The sequence below is a fragment of the Branchiostoma floridae genome, chromosome 2, assembly GCF_000003815.2.
Source record: "Branchiostoma floridae strain S238N-H82 chromosome 2, Bfl_VNyyK, whole genome shotgun sequence".
In the NCBI taxonomy this organism is placed as follows: Eukaryota; Metazoa; Chordata; class Leptocardii; order Amphioxiformes; family Branchiostomatidae; genus Branchiostoma; species Branchiostoma floridae.
This window is the reverse complement of record NC_049980.1, coordinates 31,048,241-31,054,522: the sequence shown is the minus strand read 5'-3', so window position 1 is coordinate 31,054,522 and position 6,282 is coordinate 31,048,241. Positions and strand designations below refer to the sequence as shown.

The 6,282-nt window shown below is 42.4% G+C and overlaps 1 long non-coding RNA gene across 1 annotated transcript; it reads right to left on the bottom strand.

The window, feature by feature from the left end:
• Positions 1 to 5,200: 5,200 nt before the first annotated feature.
• On the bottom strand, positions 5,201 to 6,163 carry LOC118404101. Its single transcript, XR_004829744.1, has 3 exons — positions 6,062 to 6,163; positions 5,635 to 5,748; positions 5,201 to 5,314 (listed from the first exon to the last, which is right to left on the bottom strand). It is a non-coding gene; the product is annotated as an uncharacterized LOC118404101 (long non-coding RNA).
• Between the last annotated feature and the right edge of the window lie 119 nt (positions 6,164 to 6,282).

Here is a 6,282-nt window from a genome sequence, read left to right as displayed (position 1 = left end):
ATAACAGTTGGCGTCGTTTGGGTAGTTGCCAGGGTAGTTGGGTGACACGATGTATCCCTCTGTTACAGAGTCTGTGAGAGCCAAGCTCTCACCGTGAACACAGGCTGTAACTGAAGCACAAGTAAATAGATGATACCATTATTACACTTAATGTAGGAGTCGCAACTATGAAAATCTGTCATTGTATGTCTTTAACGCCCGTTCAGCTTTACAACCATTTGATTTGACCGTGTTAATCTCAACTCAAGCATACTTGTCTTTATACAGTTTACATTCGACCATCTTTTGAATGAACGTTTATCTCCTGATACTTTAACTGTCCTACCTGTGCATGTTGGGACTGCATCACTCCATGTCTGGTCAACCTGACACGTCAAAATGGAGGCTCCGACTAGCTCGTACCCCAGGTCACAGGTGAACTGTACCGCATCCTGATATGAGGTGGAGCCGGCTGAGCTCAATGCTCCATTTGCTGGGGCTGTCAATGGTTGGCACTGTACGGCTGGAATAAATCAGTCAATTTGCAATCAAACCAAATTGCACGGCAACACATTTTATTATTTACTTGTTACGTGACGGTATATGGCTATGGACTATCAAAAACAGGCAATTAGTTCAATTCTTGCGACCGTCCACTAATTTTGTACAAAGAACATGTGTTCCCATATCATATTGTACACATGGTTTACAAACTCTTACGTGTGCATGTTGGAACAGCATCACTCCACGTCTGGTCAGCCTGGCACGTCACACTGGAGGCTCCGACTAGCTCGTATCCCAGGTCACAAGTAAACTGTATCACGCCCTGATATGAGGTGGAGCCGGCTGAGCTCAATGCTCCATTTGCTGGAGCTGTCAATGGCTGACACTGTACGGCTGGAATAAATAAATATCAAATAAATGGCAGACACTTAAATGCACGGCTGTAATAAATACATGAATGACACACATTTATTATTCGCTTACTACTTGGTGGAATATGGTCAAAGGCTATTGCAAACAAGCAATTAGGTCAATTCTTGTGACCGTCCGTTAGATAACGTATGTGCAAAGAACATGTGCTCCTAAACCATATTGTATAACTCTTACGTGTGCATGTTGGGACAGCATCACTCCATGTTTGGTTAGACAGGCAGGTCAAATCAGAGGCACCGGTCAGTTCGTAACCATGGTTACAGGTGAACGTTACTACGTCCGGGAAGTAATGCGGTCCGGTAGAACTCAGTTCTCCGTTGGTTGGGGCCGTCAGCGTGGAGAGACACGGAATAGCTTAAAGAAAAATCAGGGAGCAATGTTAACATTCACATAGTTATCATACTCCATTTAATTCTTTATAGCTACAGTTTATTCTAACTGCATCTAGGATCTAAAAGGCAACTCCATGCTAAAAACAAAGTGTGCAATACTTACCGATGCTGTATTTGGCCCTGAAACCTGTATACTGCCTATCGCTGTCTGTGTGGAACTGAACTTTCATGACGTTGCCGACTGTCCGCACGATTGGAGGAACAGGAAGGGAAGTTCCACAGAATGTGCCAAGGACAAAGGAAGGGCTGATTCGTCCATCGAAGACTTTGACATAATCGTAGCAAGGCAAGCTAGTAGACACAGGGTACACTTTGTGATGAAGGCTAGACACCGTGATATAATTATAAAAGACATGAACTGGATAATGCTCTAAAGAGTAAAATGTTTCAGGTAGAGTCCACTATCTTTCATTACTTACTTAGAGTAAGTCTGAAAACAGTGTACCCGTGTATAAATCGTTTGTAAATTGGTGTATAAAAGATTCTGTATTGATGTACAAAATTTTCAATTAAAAAATGTATTCTAGATTATCAGGGAAGGTTAGATTAGTGATTGTGACTACTGCGGATGACGCACATACCCCTCATAGAACTCAATTTCAAACGTCTCCACAAACTCCAGCTGGATGACTGATGGTGCAGTGATTGTCCATAAACAGTCGGCGTTACTCGGGTAGTTGCCATCAGGGTAGTTGGGTGAAAAGATGTACCCTTCTGTTACTGAGTCTGTGAGAGCCAAGTTCTCGCCGTGAAGACAAGCTGAATCTGAAACATATATAAATAGTTATAGCCTTTAGTTAGGGGTCACAAATAAAACCCGACCAGTTGAATGAAAAAGAATGATACATTTTCAACGCACATGCAGCACTACTGTCAACTGATATTTCCCGGCTAACTTTCATACAGACCCCCGGTTGTTTTTCTTAGCTGCTGTAGTGTACCCCTCTCTTATGAACGATAAAAACGATCTATCTATCCAATACGTAGCACTACACATACTTCTGGAACCCAAATATCATCCGAACCCATTTTTTGTTATCATCAGCAACCAATAGGCAAGTTTAAGATTCCAAGTGAGCAGTGTGATGCGTTGTGGGCAATATGTCTAAGTTGAAGACCCCCGCCAATACATAAATAATGGCTATGGGCCTTCAACTTTGACATATTACCTACGATGCTACGGTAAAGCAGACATTATGTAACCTATTCAATATATCCCATTCACCTCAAACGATAACGAGTCTATTTAATCGTAACGAACTTATTTCATTGTATACGACTAAAAGGTTGATTGATTGTCATACTTTTGACCACCTTCTATATGTGTGTTATGGTACTGTGAACTGTCTTACGTGAGCATGTTGGAACAGCATTGCTCCATGTGCCGTCAGCTTGGCACGTCAAAGTGAAGCCTCCGACTGGCTCATACCCCTGGTTACAGGTGACCGTGACCACGTCAGGGTGGTAGTGCGGTCCGACAGAACTCAGCGCTCCGTTTGCTGGGGCCGTCAGGGCAGGACATGGTATAGCTGGAACAAGGAAACAATGCTGTTGAGGAAAATCCTTTTTTTATATTTTCATTAGACCATGTTGGGTTAGACATATATACTTTTTTTACTTCTAATGTCAATAAACAACAAATAAAACAAACAAGTAGTATGTTTGCAAAATGTTTGCAAAGTGTTTCAAAATAAGAAAAAGACGTTCACGCAAGGACGGTTACAATGGGTAAATGGGCTAAGACAGGTGTGTCAAGACTTGCTGTGAGCATAGGCACTTGCTGTGAGCATAGGCCTTGTTAAGAAAAAATTTAGCCTCCCTCACGAATATTCTCAATAGTTTGTCCCTAATGAATCTTAAACACGTAATAAATAGTATATATCTGTTTATTGTTCTAATTCTTTTTACAAATGTAAAAAAAAAAATGATTCTGTGGGTCGATGCAAAGTGTGCTAAACTCACGGATGCTGTACTTGGCCCTGAAACCTGCTTTTTGCTCGCTGTAGTCCGAGTGGAACTGAACTATCATGACGTTGCCGACCGTCCGCACCGTCGGAGGAACAGGAAGGGAGCTTCCACAGAATGTGCCCAAGATGGAAGAAGCACTGATCTGTCCCTCGAAGACTCGCACATAATCATACGGGCAACTGAACACAAAGAGTGGTTACTTCAATAAAAAAAATACCCATACGGATACAGAATTTCCATCACTGCTTTTGATCAAATGTTTACTATGAAAGTCATCATCACTAAAAAATGTTTCTCATGATTGCTTAGTCGAAATCACGTCTGAGCGTGCAAATCAGATGGCAAATAAAACCATGTTTAGCTTTTTAAAGGGACGAAAACATTAGGTTGAATGTGTAATTCACGTACGTTGGACCATATTCAATGTCAAACGTCCCCACAAAGTCCAGCTGGATGGCTGATGGTGCAGTGATTGTCCAATTACAGTCCATGTTGATTGGGTAGTTTCCGGGGTAGTAAGGTGACGTGATGTACCCTTCTGTTACTGAGTCTGTGAGAGCCAAGGTCTCCCCTTGAGCACAAACTGCAACTGATGCAGAAGAAAATAACAGCTTCAGTGCATTGGTAAGACAATATATTCTTTTGAAACTTTGTACTTAGTAGTGTGTGCTTTTAGGAAAGGTCAAAATTTGATTGCAAATCGGTTGACAAGTGTAAGTTCGTAAGACATTCTGAACTCAAAAGATCATAGTAGTCCAGTCTGCACATCGTTTTTGGGAAAGTCATACATGTACGTAAAGTTTACTTTTCTAGTTTATACTCGGTGGCTAATTCGGATACAGGAACCGACCAAGCCTTATGACACCGCATGCACCTTAAGGCGGGTTTATCAAACCTTCTTGCCGGAAGGTATGATCTGAATGATCCGCAATTTTCTATGACGAACAGTCAGGTCTTTAATGGCACATGAAGTAACAGGGCAATGCAATTATTACAATTGGCTTACATGTGCATGTTGGAATAGCGTCACTCCATTGTTGATTAGCCTGGCAAGTCACGCTCAAGGCCCCGTTCAGGTCATACCCCTCGTCACAGGTGAACGTGACCACGTCCTGATAGTAGTACGGTCCGACAGAACTCAGCTGTCCGTTATCTGGGGCCGTCAATGCCGGACACTGTACAGCTAAAAGTGGTAAAAGTGGGAGAAAGTGTTTGCGAAAGTAAACGTCACATTTAATCACATGTCTCAAACAAGGCATTTTTGTACAGACGTATTGTTTAATATCTTGCATTTGGGTGGATATATTTTTGCATATATTTTTGGATACTTCTGCATTCGGTTTGCACTTGACTACGCTTAGTCGTGGCAGAATTCTGTGCTCGAATACAGAATTCTTGATGCAGAATTCTTCCGGATGTGCAGTGTTTCTTCGGGTGTACGATGTCTTACGTGTGCACGTTGGAACAGAATCACTCCATATTTGGTCCACCTGGCACGTTGTACTGGAGGCCCCGATCAGCTCGTACCCCTGGTTACAGGTGAAGGTGATCTCGGCCTGGTAGAAGTTCACTCCGACAGGACTCAGCGCCCCGTGTACTGGAGCCGTCAGAGGAGAGCACTGCACAGCTGAAACAAGGACGCGACACAGGTTAAGGACCTACGTATATGAAAACATCACTCATGACCAATTCGTAGAAATGTGCATATCCCGGTTTGATACTAGATTTAGCATAACTCTTGTCCTCCTGGTAATACTTCGCCAACTCAGCCAACCTGAGCTGAATGCTTAATCATATCGATTAAACTTGTCATCTTCTGTGCTTCCTCTGCATATTTACTTTTCAATTTGCTGTAGTGTTTAACATTTTGGCGAGAAATACCTGCAGGATATGGATTTTAAGATAAATTAGGAAACGTGTCATACCGATCTCACAGTCGCCTCCATAGAACGCGTCGCTGCAGATGCAGGTGTAATTCCGGTCGCCGTCAATGCAGGTACCGTTGTTGAGGCAGGGGGCGCTCTTGCAATCATCAATATCTAGAACAATATGGTTATAAGCATTAACTTGGATATCATTTGACATAGACGTATAATACGCTGCAAGCATTTTATGGCATTAGACATGTAGATACTGATGCGGAAATATAAATGCACCATACTGTATTATGTTGTAACCCAACACTACAATAAAATGATATGAAAGAATGTTTGAGCTATGTTCTAAGTCTAAGGAAACAATTCTGTATTAATATAGAAGAAAGCACATCGCCAATACCACGAACACTATCTAAACTATATCGCGAAGATTTCAACATCTAGTAATAGGACAAACAGGTGAAACAAGGGTTGGAACATACCGTGCTCACAGTTCCGCCCGTAGAACTGTTCCCCACACGTGCAGGTGTAGTTGTCCTTCCCGTCTGTGCACGTGCCGTTATTCAGGCAAGGGGAGCTCAAGCAGTCGTCAAACTCTGTGAATTAGAATTGCCCCCCAAAATCATTTTTGATAGTCTTCACAGAATAAGTGGTTTCACAATTAGAACAAATCAAAAATAAAATTTAAAATCTCCTATCGAATTCTGGGAATTCTTGCCAAACGAACGCACACTATACTGTTAGGCTAGCCCCTGAGGCGTCGCCAAAATGGTGGCAGGCGAACAGATAAATGTGTCAACGAATAATTTCAAAGCATTTTGTTGTTGTTTTCTTTCGTAGCACTAAATGTAAGTACTGACCAGGAAAATTTCCCAACCTGATATGATCTCTCTGGACTTCATAGCTTACCTGGCCAAGGACATAGCCCCTCTCGAACTGTCACGTCGTCCAGCCCGATATCACCGTACCCGTAAATATCCCCCTGCCCTATAATGGCCTGGAACACCACCTTGGGGAGAAAGGCATTAGATGGACGTTGAGTTTAAGATCAACAATTTTGGGTAATAGAGACATAACATCAACTCTCTTCATTTCAACGGGTGCCATAATACCGCCACATAAAAGAAGGT